A 14,951-nucleotide genomic window follows, 5' to 3' on the forward strand; every position below is an offset into this window, starting at 1 on the left:
CAGCCTCCAAATCTCTACATGACCTGGACCCCTGTCCCTCAACCTCACGCCTCTGACCCCCTCTCCCTCACCTGCTCCAGACACACTTCCCTCCAGTTGTGCCTGGAACACGTCAAGCTTGTTCCCAGCACTGTGTGCCTGTGGTTCCCTTCACCAGAGCTGCCTGCCCATCTTCGGGGGGCTCATCCCAAAGCCATCTCTCAGAAAAGTCTCTCCTCAAAACCCAATCCAAGAGGCCGGGCTCCTCCCAACTGCCCATCACACACACACACACACACACACACACACACACACACACACACACACATACTCCACAATACTCTATCACAGCACTCTGTTTCCTTTTCTTCAAGACATCTAGTCCTTTCTGAATTGACCTTGCTCATCCCTCAGTTTTATATAGAATGTGAACTCCATGACAACAGAGAACGCATCCGCCCTAATCACTGTGCCAGACTCAGCGCCTGGCACATTGTAGGTGCTCAATAAAGATTTCTTGAAGTCAATGAAGGAATGAACGAAGCTTGTACTTGGAATCAACTAGCTCACCTAATTCAATTGGTACCTATTTGTATAGTAGATTTTTTCTTTCTCTTCAACGGCTACATTTATTTTTTTAAACTACAAGCCTATATATATTAGACTGTGTCTATTAGTGTGTTGTGAGTCACTCCTGTCATGTGGAGCAAAGTGACAAGACACAGAACAGGTGCCTGGCTTCATAGAGAAAGGCAGTAAGAACCCACGGCCCATCCCTTCAAACTACAAAGCTTCTGCAAAATTCTGGAAATTCTGGAATAGCATGATTTTAGAGCTAAATGTTCCCCTTCAGTTTCTCTTCACTCGTTACTTTCTCTTCAATGCTTCACTTTTATGGAAATTTCTCAATGTCTCAAGAAGTCCGTCAAGCCGATTATCAAAGGGTCTTGAAAAAAATTCAGGCTTAAGATGAGCCAAGGTGTAAATAACCTCAGGATCATCTTCCTTTCCAGGAAATATCCAGATTCCTAACTCCAGCTGACATTCCCAGGCTCATTCCAGTTGCCCAGGCACCGAGCTAGCGCTTTCCTTGATGCTCTATTCTGAGAGCCTCAAAGAGGGTGGTAAATAGTGTGGGACCACAAACCTAACTGGGTGATGGAACACGTATTCCCCACAGTTGATGTGCGAAGGGCACAGACACACAGTGGAGGGGAAGTGAGGAACCAGGTGCCCAGGGTTCTGCTTGCAGGAAACTCCTCGGGGTGCTGGGCAAGCCCTTTGACACCTCAGTGTGGATTTCTCAACTGTAAATCACCTCCCCAGCCAGGGCAGCAGCTCCTGCACAAACGTCTGGGAAGGGGAGCCAACGTTCAGTGCCCACGTGTGACAAGTGGAAGTGAGGCAGGAGATAGATGGGCCCCAGGCTGAACAGCTTAAGTTTGTCCCCTGTGGAGAGATTCTCTAAGAGGAAAAGCAGAAGGAGCTAAGCCCTGCCCAGATAAGACACCACATATTCTTCATTCTAGAGGTCAAGGAGACCTTCCCGACTATACATGCACAGAAAGTCTCCTTGGAGGTCAAAAAGGGAACAGTGTCAACCTACCCATAGGCCTCTTCACTAGAATCCATCTTGGCTAAAAGATGCCCATGCGCACATGGGAGGGCCCTGAGATAACCCAAATACGGACTCAGAACCAGGCAAAGCAAGATGATTGGCCAAGGGAAACCCAGAAGAAATGCCCCATATGAGTAGATTCAAGCTACCATGAGGGCGCAACTCTGTCTCTGAGCCCGCCTGTGTGTGTATCCACACGTACACTTTTTTCCTCCTAATACACACTTTGCTTGTTTCACTACTTTCCGCTTCTCTGTGGAAATTCATTTTCTGCAAAGCCACACAGGCCAGGGGCTTGTCACTGGCCACTGGTCTAGTGGCTAAGATTCAGAGCTCACTGCCCCCGCCTGACTTCAGTCTCTGGCGGGAACCGAAATCCTGCCTCAAGCCGCTGCAGGCCGAGGTTACCTGAGATCAGAAACAGCAGCTGGAGGAAGCCAAGTCTGCAGCTCTCGCACCAGCTTCGGCAGGGCCGCCAGAACACCGTCCCTGAGGAAATCAGCGGGTGCTGGCAGCTCACCTGTGCCTCCTGGTGGCCAGAAGGCCATCCCCAAGCCGCAGTCGGCAGGACTTCCGTGTCGGCGGGATTCTGAATGCTGCTATGGCTCAGACCGTGCAGAATGTTACACGGTCACTCACTCTGCCCATCACATGCCACATTTGCTTGGGGGAGCTGGTAACCTCACCTCATATTTAATCACAAAGAATAAGCAGTTGGGGATTGGTTCAAGATGGCAGAGTAGAAGGACATGTGCTCACTCCCTCTGGCAAGAGCACCTTTATCACAACTAACTGCTGAACAATCATCGACAGGAAGACACTGGAACTCACCAAAAAAGATACCCCACATCCAAAGACAAAGGAGAAGATGCAATGAGACGGTAGGAGGGGCACAATCACAATAAAATCAAATCCCATAACCGCTGGGTGGGTGACTCACAAACTGGAGAACACTTATACCACAGAAGTCCACCCACTGGAGTGAAGGTTCTGAGCCCCACGTCAGGCTCCCCAACCCGGGGATCCGGCAACTAGAGGAGGAATTCCTAGAGAATCAGACTTTGAAGCCTAGTGGGAATTGATTGCAGGACTTCGAGACCCCACTCTTGGAGGGCACACACAAAGTAGTGTGTGCATCGGGACCCAGGGGAAGGAGCAGTGACCCCATAGGAGATTGAACCAGACCTACCTGCTAGTGTTGGAGGGTCTCCTGCAGGGTGGGGGGGTGGCTCTGTTTCACCGTGGGGACAAGGACACTGGCAGTGGAGGTTCTGGGAAGTGCTCCTTGGCGTGAGCCCTCCCAGAGTCTGCCATTAGCCCCACCAAAGAGCTGGGTAGGCTCCAGTGCTGGGTGGCCTCAGGCCAAACAACCAACAGGGAGGGAACCCAGCCCCACCCATCAGCAGACGAGCAGATTAAAGTTTTACTGAGCTCTGCCCACCAGAGCAACACACAGCTCTACCCACCACCAGTCCCTCCCATCAGGAAGCTTTCACAAGCCTCTTAGATAGCCTCATCCACCAGAGGGCAGACAGCAGAAGCAAGAGCAACTACAATCCTGCAGCCTGTGGGACGAAAACCACATTCACAGAAAGATAGACAAAATGAAAAGGCAGAGGACTATGTACCAGATGAAGGAACAAGATAAAACCCCAGAAAAACAACTAAATGAAGTGGAGATAGGCAACCTTCCAGAAAAAGAATTCAGAGTAATGATAGTGAAGATAATCCAGGACCTCAGAAAAAGAATGGAGGCAAAGGTCGAGAAGATGCAAGAAATGTTTAACAAAGACCTAGAAGAATTAAAGAACAAACACCTAGAAGAATTACAGAACAAACAATACAGTAACTGAAATGAAAAATACACTACAAGGAATCAATCGCAGAATAACTGAGGCAGAAGAATGGGTAAGTGACCTGGAAGACAGAATGGTGGAATTCACTGCTGTGGAACAGAATAAAGAAAAAAGAATGAAAAGAAATGAAGCCAGCCTAAGAGACCTCTGGGACAACATTAAATGCACCAACATTTGCATGATAGGGGTCCCAGAAGGCCAAGAGAAAGAGAAAGGACCCAAGAAAATATTTGAAGAGATTATAGTCGAAAACGTCCCTAACATGGGAAAGAAAAAAGCCACCCAAGTCCAGAAAGCACAGAGAGTCCCAGGCAAGATAAACCCAAGGAGAAACACGCCAAGACACATGGTAATTAAATTGACAAAAACTAAAGACAAAGAAAAATATTAAAAGCAACAGGGAAAAATGACAAATAACATACAAGGGAACTCCCATAAGGTTAACAGCTGATTTCTCAGCAGAAGCTCTACAAGCCAGAACGGGGTGGCACGATACATTCAAAGTGATGAAAGGGAAGAACCTACAACCAAGATTACTCTACTGGGCAAGGATCTCGTTCATATTTGACAGAGAAATCAAAAGCTTTACAGACAAGCGAAAGCTACAAGAATTCAGCACCACCAAACCAGCTCTACAACAAATGCTAACTTCTCTAAGTGGGAAACACAAGAGAAGAAAAGGACCTACAAAACCAAACCCAAAACAATTAAGAAAATGGTAATAGGAACATACATATTGATAATTACCTTAAATGTGAATGGATTAAATGCTCCAACCAAAAGACACAGACTGGCTGAATGGATACAAAAACAAGACCCAAAAATATGCTGTCTACAAGAGACCCACTTCAGACCTAGGGACACATACAGACTGAAAGTGAGGGGATGGAAAAAGAGATTCCATGCAAATGGAAATCAAAAGAAAGCTGGAGTAGCAATAGTCATATCAGATAAAATAGACTTTAAAATAAAGAATGTTATAAGAGACAAGGAAGGACACTACATAATGATCAATGACCAAGGGATCAATTCAAGAAGAAGATGTAACAATTATAAATACATATGCACCCAACATAGAAGCACCTCAATACATAAGGCAAATGCTAACAGCTATAAAAGAGGAAATCGACAGTAACAGAACAATAGTGGGGGACCTTAACACTTCACTTACACCACTGGACAGATCATCCAGACAGAAAATTAATAAGGAAACACAAGCTTTAAATGACACAATAGACCAGATTGATTTAGTTGATATTTATAGGGCATTCCATCTGAAAACAGCAGATTGCACTTTCTTCTCAAGTGCACATGGAACATTCTCCAGGAAGATCACATCTTGGGTCACAAATCAAGCCTCGGTAAATTTGAGAAAATTGAAATCATATCCAGCATCTTTTCCGACCACAACGTTATGAGATTAGAAATAAATTACAGGGAAAAAAAACGTAAAAAACAAACACATGGAGGCTAAACAATACGTTCTTAAATAACCAAGAGATCACTGAAGAAATCAAAGAGGAAATCAGAAAATACCTAGAGACAAATGACAATGAAAACACGATGATCCAAAACCTATGGAATGTAGCAAAACCAGTTCTAAGAGGGAAGTTTATAGCAATACAAGCCTACCACAAGAAACAAGAAAAATCTCAGATGAACAATCTACCTTACCACCTAAAGGTTCTTTGAGAAGATAAACAAAATTTATAAACCTTTAGTCAGACTCATCAAGAAAAAGAGGGAGAGGACTCAAATCAATAAAATTAGAAATGAAAAAGGACACTGAAGAAATACAAAGCATCATAAGAGACTACTACAAGCAACTCTATGCCAATAAAATGGGCAACCTGGAAGAAATGGACAAATTCTTAGAAAGGTATAACCTTCCAAGACTGAACCAGGAAGAAATAGAAAATATGAACAGACCAATCACAAGTGATGAAATTGAAACTGTGATTAAAAACCTTCCAACAAACAAAAGTCCAGGACCACAGGGCTTCACAGGTGAATTCTATCAAACATTTAGAGAAGAGCTAACACCCATCCTTCTCAAACTCTTCCAAAAAATTGCGGACGAAGGAACACTCCAAAACTAATTCTATGAGGCCACCATCACCCTGATACCAAAACCAGACAAAGATACTATAAAAAAAGAAAATTACAGACCAATATCACTGATGAGTATAGATGCAAAAATCCTCAACAAAATACTAGCAAACAGAATCCAACAACACATTAAAAGGATCATACACCATGATCAAGTGGGATTTATCCCAGGGATGCAAGGATTCTTCAATATACGCAAATCAATCAATGTGATACACCATATTAAGAAACTGAAGAATGAAAAACATATGATCATCTCAATAGATGCAGAAAAAGCTTTTGACAAAATTCAGCACCTATTTATGATAAAAACTCTCCAGAAAGTGGGCACAAAGGGAACCTACCTCAACATAATAAAGACCATATAGGAGAAACCCACAGCAAACATCATTCTCAATGGTGAAAAACTGAAAGCATTTCCTCTAAGATCAGGGATAAGACAAGGATGTCCACTCTTGCCACTATTATTCAACATAGTTTTGAAAGTCCTAGCCACGGCAATCAGAGAGGAAAAAGAAATAAAAGGAATACAAATTGGAAAAGAACAAGTAAAACTGTCACTGTTTGCAGATGACATGATACTAAACATAGAGAATCCTAAAGATGACACCAGAAAACTACTAGAGCTAATCAATGAATTTGGTAAAGTTGCAGGATACAAAATTAAGGTGCAGAAATCTCTTGCATTCCTATACAGTAACAATGAAAGATCAGAAAGAGAAATTAAGGAAACAATCCCGTTCACCATTGCAACAAAAAGAATAAAATACCTAGGAATAAACCTACCTAAGGAGGTAAAAGACCTGTACTCAGAAATCTATAAGACACTGATGAAAGAAATCAAAGATGACACAAACAGATGGAGAGATATATGATGTTCTTGGATTGGAAGAATCAGTCTTCTGAAAATGGCTATACTACCCAAAGCAATCTACAGATTCAATGCAATCTGTATCAAATTACCAATGGCATTTTTTACAGAACTAGAACAAGAAATATTAAAATTTGTATGGAGACACAAAAGACCCCGAATATCCAAAGCACTCTTGAGGGAAAAAAGCAGAGGTGGAGGAATCAGACTCCCTGACTTCAGACTATACTACAAAGATACAGTAATCAAGGCAATATGGTATGGCACAAAAACAGAAATATAGATCAGTGGAACAAGATGGAAAGCCCAGAGATAAACCCACGCACCTATGGTCAACTAATGTATGATAAAGGAGGCAACGATATACAGTGGAGAAAAGACAGTCTCTTCAATAAGTGGTGCTGGGAAAACTGGACAGCTACATGCAAAAGAATGAAATTAGAACACTCCCTAACACCATATAGAAAAATAAACTCAGAATGGATTAAAGATCTAAATGTAAGAGCGGACATGATAAAACTCTTAGAGGAAAACATAGGAAGAACACTCTTTGACATAAATCACAGCAAGATCTCTTGTGACCCACCTCCTACAGTAATGGAAATAAAAACAAAAGTAAACAAATGGGACCTAATGAAACTTAAAAGCTTTTGCGCAGCAAAGGAAACTATAAACAAGAGAAAAAGACAACCCTCAGAATGGGAGAAAATATCTGCAAACGAATCAACGGACAAAGGATTAATCTCCAAAATATATAAACAGCTCATGCAGCTCAATATTAAAAAACAAACAACTCAATCAAAAAATGGGCAGAAGACCTAAATAGCCATTTCTCCAAAGAAGACATACAGATGGCCAAGAGGCACATGAAAAGCTGCTCAACATCACTAATTATTAGAGAAATGCAAATCAAAACTACTATGAGGTATCACCTCACAGCAGTTAGAATGGGCATCATCAGAAAATCTACAAACAACAGATGCTGGAGAGGGTGTAGAGAAAAGGGAACCCTCTTGCACTGTTGGTGGGAATGTAAATTGATACAGTCACTATGGAGAACAGCATGGAGGTTCCTTAAAAAACTAAAAATAGAATTACCATATGACCCAGCAATCCCACTATCAGGCATATACACAGAGAAAACCATAATTCAAAAAGACACATGAACCCCAATGTTCACTGCAGCACTACTTACAATAGCCAGGTCATGGAAGCAACCTAAATGCCCACTGACAGATGAATGGACAAAGAAGATGTGGTACATGTATATACAATGGTATATTACTCAGCCATAAAAAGGAATGAAATTGGGTCATTTGTAGAGACACGGATAGACCTAGAGACTGTCATACAGAGTGAAGTAAGTCAGAAAGAGAAAAACAAATATCATATATTAATGCATATATGTGGAATCTAGAAAAATGGTACAGATGAACTGGTTTGCAAGGCAGCAATAGAGACAGAGATGTAGAGAATAAATGTATGGACACCAAGGGGGGAAAGTGGGGTGGTGGTGGTGGGATGAATTGGGAGATTGGGATTGACATATATACATTAATATGTATAACATAGATAACTAATAAGAACCTGCTGTATAAAAAATAGATAAATTAAATTAAATTAAAAAAAAAAAGAGAAGGCCATCCCCTTCCCCTTCCTATGGACCAGGCCAATACTTTATGCTAGGATCCCTGAGCTCAGTGTTAGCCCAAGATTAGGTCCCAGGGCTTTGTAACTGTCAACACTTTGAAGGGCTGCATTTCCCGGCTCCTACTCATAGACCAACCTCCTGGCTCAGCATTCTTATTGGGGTCAAAGGTAATTTGTGCAAGACTGATTTGTTAACACAAATCCCTCTCGAACCTGAACAACTAAGTCCTTCAAGGGCTCCCAGCTCCCTTTTATGAGCCCACACACCTCTCCCTCCTCCTTCCTCTCATTTCCACAGACACCCCAGAAACCAGAGGTCTGAATGAAAGCCTGACCTTTTCGTTTTTAGAGCTAGAAAGGTCTATGAGAGGCTCCAGGTGATGATGGGGAAGAGAATGTTCTCTGCTTTCTGGTTCTGTTTGGCTTTTTAAAAACAAGCCTTGGGGGCTTCCCTGGTGTCGCAGTGGTTGAGAATCTGCCTGCCAATGCAGGGCACACGGGTTCCAGCCCTGGTCTGGGAAGATCCCACATGCCGCGGAGCAACTCGGCCCGTGAGCCACGATTACTGAGCCTGTGCGTCTGGAGCCTGTGCTCTGCAACAAGAGAGGCCTCGATAATAAGAGGCCCGCGCACCGCGATGAAGAGTGGCCCCCGCTTGCTGCAACTAGAGAAAGCCCTCGCATAGAAATGAAGACCCAATACAGCCATAAATAAATAAATAAATAAATTAAAATTGTATAACTTTAAAAAAAAACAACAACAAAAAAACAGGCCTTGGGCTTCCCTGTTCTCTGCTTTCTGGTTCTGTTTGGCTTTTTAAAAACAAGCCTTGGGCTTCCCTGGTGTCGCAGTGGTTGAGAATCTGCCTGCCAATGCAGGGCACACGGGTTCCAGCCCTGGTCTGGGAAGATCCCACATGCCGCGGAGCAGCTGGGCCCGTGAGCCACAACTACTGAGCCTGCGCGTCTGGAGCCTGTGCTTGGCAACAAGAGAGGCCACCATAGTGAGAGGCCCGCGCACCGCGATGAAGAGTGGCCCCCGCTTGCCGCAACTAGAGAAAGCCCTCGCACAGAAACGAAGACCTAACACAGCCAAAAATTAATTAATTAATTAATTAATTTAAAAACAAAAACAAAAAAAACCAAGCCTCCCCCAGACTCAGGGTAGCGGAGCCGAGATCTTATCTGGGCTGCAGCCTGGAGCTCTGGGACATGCAGAGTAAGAGAGAGGAGTAGAGAGGGACGGCTTTGTCATTCAGATCATACAGCAGCTTCTCGGAACTGGGCTCCGGAAGGAGCAACCCTCGTGTGTGTGGTGTGTGTGTGTGTGTGTGTGTGTGTGTGGTGTGTGTGTGTGTGTGCAGACCCACAGATAAGAAAACTCCCTGTGCTCGGGGTTCCCCTGTCAGGATTCCCTCTCAGCACCCAATTCTTAGGGGTTGCTCCCCGGGGAAAAGGTTTGGGAGAACTGGGTTCGAATTCCATCACCCTCCCCCCAAAGATCCCAGAGCTGTTCGGAGGGCGGCAGGGAAGGCGAGCCCAGCTCCGGCTTGGAGGTGGGTGCGGGCGGAGTCCCGGGCGGGGTCCCAGCCCTCCAGCCCCCAACCTCCCCCATCCTCCCATCCCCATCCTCTCGGCCCGCAACCTCCCAGCCCCCCAGCCGGCGGCAGCCCCCGTCTCCCACCCGCCCCGGGGTCCCTCCTCACCCGGGCGCCGCCGGGAACCGGGACCGGGCGCGCCGACCCCGTCTGCTGCTTGCTCGCTGCCGGTACCGCGGGCTCTGTTGCCTGCTGTCACCGGGTCACCGTGGCCGCGGGGCGGCGGGCGAGGGGCTGCGCGCTGGCTTCGCGCTCCTTCTGCCCCGCGCGGTCTGGTCGCCCCGACTCTGACCTCCCGCGGCGCCGCAGGAGGAGGGACGGGGAGGAGCTGGGGCCGCCGTCCTCCCACCAGCAGAGGCGCTGGGACGCGGGCGAGCTCGGCGCACACAGCACCCTCCCAGGGCCGGGGGTCTGCAATCTGGACCCGCGGGTTAACTTAACCCCCTTCCCCCCGCGGGACCGACCCACGCGTGCAGAGAGCGGGTGCTGCGCCCCCACTTCCTGTTCTCAGACTCGATTCCGATCAGATCTTTCCCAGTTCCATTCACCCCCCATCGCGCCGACCTTGCTCGTTTCACTAAATTCCCGGTTACTTTGTTTCCATCTGCAATCCGCAATGCACTGCGCAGTCCGCTTTCCGGTTTATGGTACATTGGAACTAGAAATTATGCGGGCAATGCTCCGGCTTGGAAGGGCTGCCACTGAGTTAGTTTCATTTCTCCGTGGAAATACAGTGAAGGGCAATCAGGAAGAGCTTTTATGACTGGGGGGTATATGTGTAAAAAGGGGCCATCTCATAGCTCAGCTTAAACCCAGTTCTTTGAGGTTTAGCTGAAATTCCTTCCTTCATTTTCCAATGCTTTCTCCTCAAGCCAACTTTCTAATTTTAAAATATTCATTTAAAGCTTCAGTTAGAGACTCAGAGAAAGTAGTTTGACATTCATGGGTGGAGTTAATGTTTTATGTTTTTAGCTAGTGGTTTTGGGCTTTTTGGCAAGGTTGACAGGATTGTAGATGAAATTTATTTTATTTTTATTTGGAGGACTCCAGATTAAGAAGGCATGGATTAGAGCTCCTTTCTCACACTTATTAGTGATGTCACTTTGGGCAAGTTCTTTATCCTCTCTGCTTCTCAGCTTCCTCAAAGGTAAAATGGAAATAATCAAAGTACATTAGTCAGAGGCACCTTGTGAGAATGAAATGCAAATGTATGTGAAGTGCTTAGGACAGAGCATACACAGTGCTATCTAATAGTATTATCTTTAAAGAAGCAGTGACTTATTTAAACCTGACAATAGGTGAAAATTTAGACTATCTCAGCCTAATGACAATTTCCTGTACTTCCTGGGATAACCGCCTATGAAACAAATTGCCCCAGAATACTAATCTAAAAGGGTACATGATACCCTACGTAAGAGGTCTCTAAGGACTTCCTCCCTTTAACCTTAAGACAGGATGAAGATTCAGAAGACACAATCAGAAAATTCATCATCACACCTAAACAGGTGGTGGGCTTTGAAAGCAGGTCTTGAAGGCAAGTATGAAATATTTTCTCTCTTTCTTTCCATGCCAACTCTGTGCTTCCTCCCATTGTAATCAGATTACTCTCTCTGAGGATGTCAGACTGGTTGGCATTTAGCAGGTTAATGTCCTGAGAAGGTCCCCAGTGTAGGGTTGCCAGATTTAGCAAATGAAATACAGGACACCCAGTTAAATTTGAATTTCAGACAAACGACAAAAAGGTTTTAGTATAAGTAGGTTCCATACAATATTTGGAACCTACTTATACTCAAAATTATGTGTTGTTTATTTGAAATTCAAATTTAACTGGGTTTCCTGTAATTTTTCTGGCAACCCTAGTCCAGTGAAATGAATAAAGAATGGGCCTCACATTCCGATGGATGGCAAGTCAACGTAGACATACAGATTATAAGGTGGATCTGATATGGGCTTTGTCTTTGTTTTGATGTGGTGAAAAAAACAAGGTACTTGTGTTTATAAATTGATTCTTTGTTGACCTGTTTCTTATCTCTTAATTCTTACTCCCATTTCCCATCAGTATAGAAGTGCTTCTTTACTCTTTAACATGAAAAAAACTGATGACTCTGTCCTCAATCAAGATTTTGGAATAAATAGTAATAATGTGCTCAGTAGTGTTTTCAAATAGTGTTTATTGAGGGCAAACTGTATGTTAGCTACCATTTCAAGGATGACTATCCCTGGAGGCTAAGGAAATCACACCATAGCAAGTGAGCCCTTGTAGGTAAATATAGGACTGTGGGGTTTCTGAGAGGTGAGTTATTAATTCTCCTTGGAAGGGGTGGAAGTGAAAGTCATTCTCACTGCACAGGATCCAAGGAAAAGAGGCTCCAAGCCAGACGAGGAGGGAAACCCCCGGGTGGCGGCCTGGAAACTAACCCAACCTGATTAAAGTAATGAAGCTGGAAGAAACAATGGGATTCTATAAAACTAAAAGTATGATTGGGAACTTGGAAACCCTGGAGGCCCTTAGAAGGTAACAGAATGCAAAAGAAAAAATTAAAAGATTAAATTACTTAAATTTAAAATTAAAAACAATTAAAGTTAAAACTAGAAACTCCAAGAGGGAAAATGTCCAGGAAAGGCATGATGTAAGTGTGATATAATTTAAAATGGATTGATTTTGAGCTATTGGGTGGAGACGCCATTAAACCTGAAATCTAAAAATATACTTCTCTGAAAGGCCCAGAGAAGAAAGTATGATCCAAGTATTCCACTAGACCATCGAAAACAACATTCACCTAGTCTACTAGTGCAAACATGCTTATTGGTTTTCAACTCTTAGAAACACCTTTTAAACAAGCCAAAGAAGAATGAACTATGATTATACAGGAGAATGTAAATATGATTGATTTTTAAAATGTAGAAGTACCTATAGGTAAGTAGGTAGAAGGAGGTAGAAGTGAGGCCTACTAGGGTGGAAAAAAGGTTGAGTTACTAAGGGTGTCATTTTGGAAAAAGTCGAGAGTCAAAAGAGATAATGTCCATAGTTAGTAGAACAAAAAGTAAAGGTCTGGATGCACAGTGAATTTGCAGAGGAGAGATGTAGTGGAGGGCCTGAGTAGAGAGATGTAACTCTATTAGGAGGGTTAGAGAAGAGAAAAGATAGGACCAGGATGGATGCGAGCTAAATGCTCACTCTCCTAGTAGAAATTAGATAGACAGTGCCTAGGATGATACACCAAGAAATAATAATATAGCATATTATTTTGGAAACATGGAGATCACCAGATATCTATAAAGGAAAATCATTAAGAGTGACTACCTTTGGGGAATTGGGCTGGGGTTGGGGTGAGTTGAGGTGGGAGACTCTGGCTTCTCTCTTTTAGCACTTCAGTACCATTTAAATATTTGGGATATGGGCATGATTACATTGATTAAATATTTAAAATTTTTGAATAGGAACTTGTGAAAAGGAAGGCTTCGCCAAGACAGAGGCTTTCAAGAATGAGTAGGAGTTCATCTAGAAGGAAGAGGGAGGCATCCCACAGAATGTGGGACTGCATGAGCCAAGGCACCGGAGCCTAGAAGTGAAGGATACACCTTGGTGATGTCCAGTCCTCCACTGTGACAAGGGCATCAGGTATACAGATAGGAACCATGGCATTTTTGTTCCCCTGTGTCCAATACAGAGCCTGGCCCACAGTAGTTGCCCAATAGATGTTTTCTGAATGAATAAGAAATATTTTGGGGCAATGGGGAACCATCAAAGTTTTTAAGCAGAGCAGTAGCATTACTTATTTTTAGAAGATGGCTTTGAACTGAAAACAGATAAGTTGAGATTGGAGAAACCAAAAGCAGGGGATGAATTAGGAGACTATTAGGTGAAAGGTGATATAAAACAGGTTAGTGACAGTGGGGACTGAGATTGGAAGATCTACGTGAGAGATATGAACAAGGCAGAATTGGCCTTGAGGGATAAAGCAGAGGGATGAGTCCAAAATGGCCGTGAGATTTCTAGCTGGGGAAACCAGGTAGATGATGGAGCCATTGATTGACACAGGAACTTAGGGAAAAGGAACAGGTTGTAGAAGTGGGATCATAAACACAATTCTGTGTATATTGAGTTTGAAAGACCTGAGGATGATGTTTATAAATTGTGGGTCTTGAACCACTGATGGCTTATGAAATCTACTTGGTGAGTGGGTACAAATATTTTTTAATGAAATGGAACATGACAACTTTTAAAGTGCATCACACATGGTAAAGTTTAGTGTTGTTGCATAGAATTTGATTTCCATAGCATATATATGTAACTGACATAAAACCTATTTTCTGCAGTATGTCAAAAAAATAGTTTGAGACCCTTTGCCCTTGGGTACCAAGTGGTGTGTGAAGTCAACTTATCCCTGCTCGAGAGAGCCACTGTGCACATTTTCCAACTCTCTCTGCTGTGACTTCATGTAGGTGGCTTGAATTCACCAAATACTACAAAATGTGATTTTTCTCCCCTCTAGTGAGCCAGCACACTGAGTGGTTAGTTGTACAGGTCTGAAGCTCAATACAGAGACCTGGGCAGAAGTCATTTATTTAGAGATAAAAATACTGAGAGTGCATGGAATTGGTATGGAGAGTTTTTAGACAGGGTAGAGGTAGAAAAAATTCTAAGGAACAGTCACATTCATGGAAGGTAAGAGGAAGAGGAGGTCGTGAATGAAATTGTGAGGTTGGTCAAAGTGAGGATAGAAAATGGGAGAGAGAAGCTTTACAGAAGTCAAGAGAGAAAGGAGTTTTAAAAATATGATCGACACTGTTGATTAAATAGAATTGACTAAAGCAAGGGCTGTGGGATTTCCCAATCAGGAAGGCATTGGTGACACCTAAGACCAGTTTGAGTATAATAGAGGGGTGAAGGCAGGGAGTCAGTAAGGAATAAAGGGTACAAAGACAATACGTGTCGACTACTTTTAAGACATTTTATGGAAAAGAAAAGACATATGGCTATAGTTTGAGTGAAAGAAAGCACGAGGAGAGTGAAAATCTGGGGAATGGCAATGAGAACTGCCTGAGGATGTGTGAAGCTTTCTGAGTCCCATCGTGACTGGAATCCACTCCTTAGTCATGGATTCAGTCTGTCTGGTGATGTGCTTTCCCTGGCCATGTTTGCCAGTCCAGGAACTAGACCACAGAGGGGGGCTATCTGGGGTTGGAAACTAGGAGAGCAGACTGGCCAGAGGCAGTGAAAAATGAGGGAATTGTCATTAACGGAAAAAGATAGAATTTTTAGATGGA

The 14,951-nt window shown here is 43.7% G+C and overlaps 1 protein-coding gene across 2 annotated transcripts in view; it reads right to left on the reverse strand.

The window, feature by feature from the left end:
* Positions 1-9,968, reverse strand: part of PLA2G7 (phospholipase A2 group VII) — a 42,996-nt gene extending 33,028 nt beyond the window's left edge. For both annotated transcript variants that reach the window (XM_068557736.1, XM_068557735.1), the window contains exon 1: positions 9,789-9,968. The gene's annotated coding sequence lies outside the window, so the exon portion shown is untranslated. The remainder of the gene's footprint in view (positions 1-9,788) is intronic.
* Positions 9,969-14,951: the final 4,983 nt, after the last annotated feature.

This window comes from Eschrichtius robustus, chromosome 12, assembly GCF_028021215.1.
Source record: "Eschrichtius robustus isolate mEscRob2 chromosome 12, mEscRob2.pri, whole genome shotgun sequence".
NCBI classification, from domain to species: Eukaryota; Metazoa; Chordata; class Mammalia; order Artiodactyla; family Eschrichtiidae; genus Eschrichtius; species Eschrichtius robustus.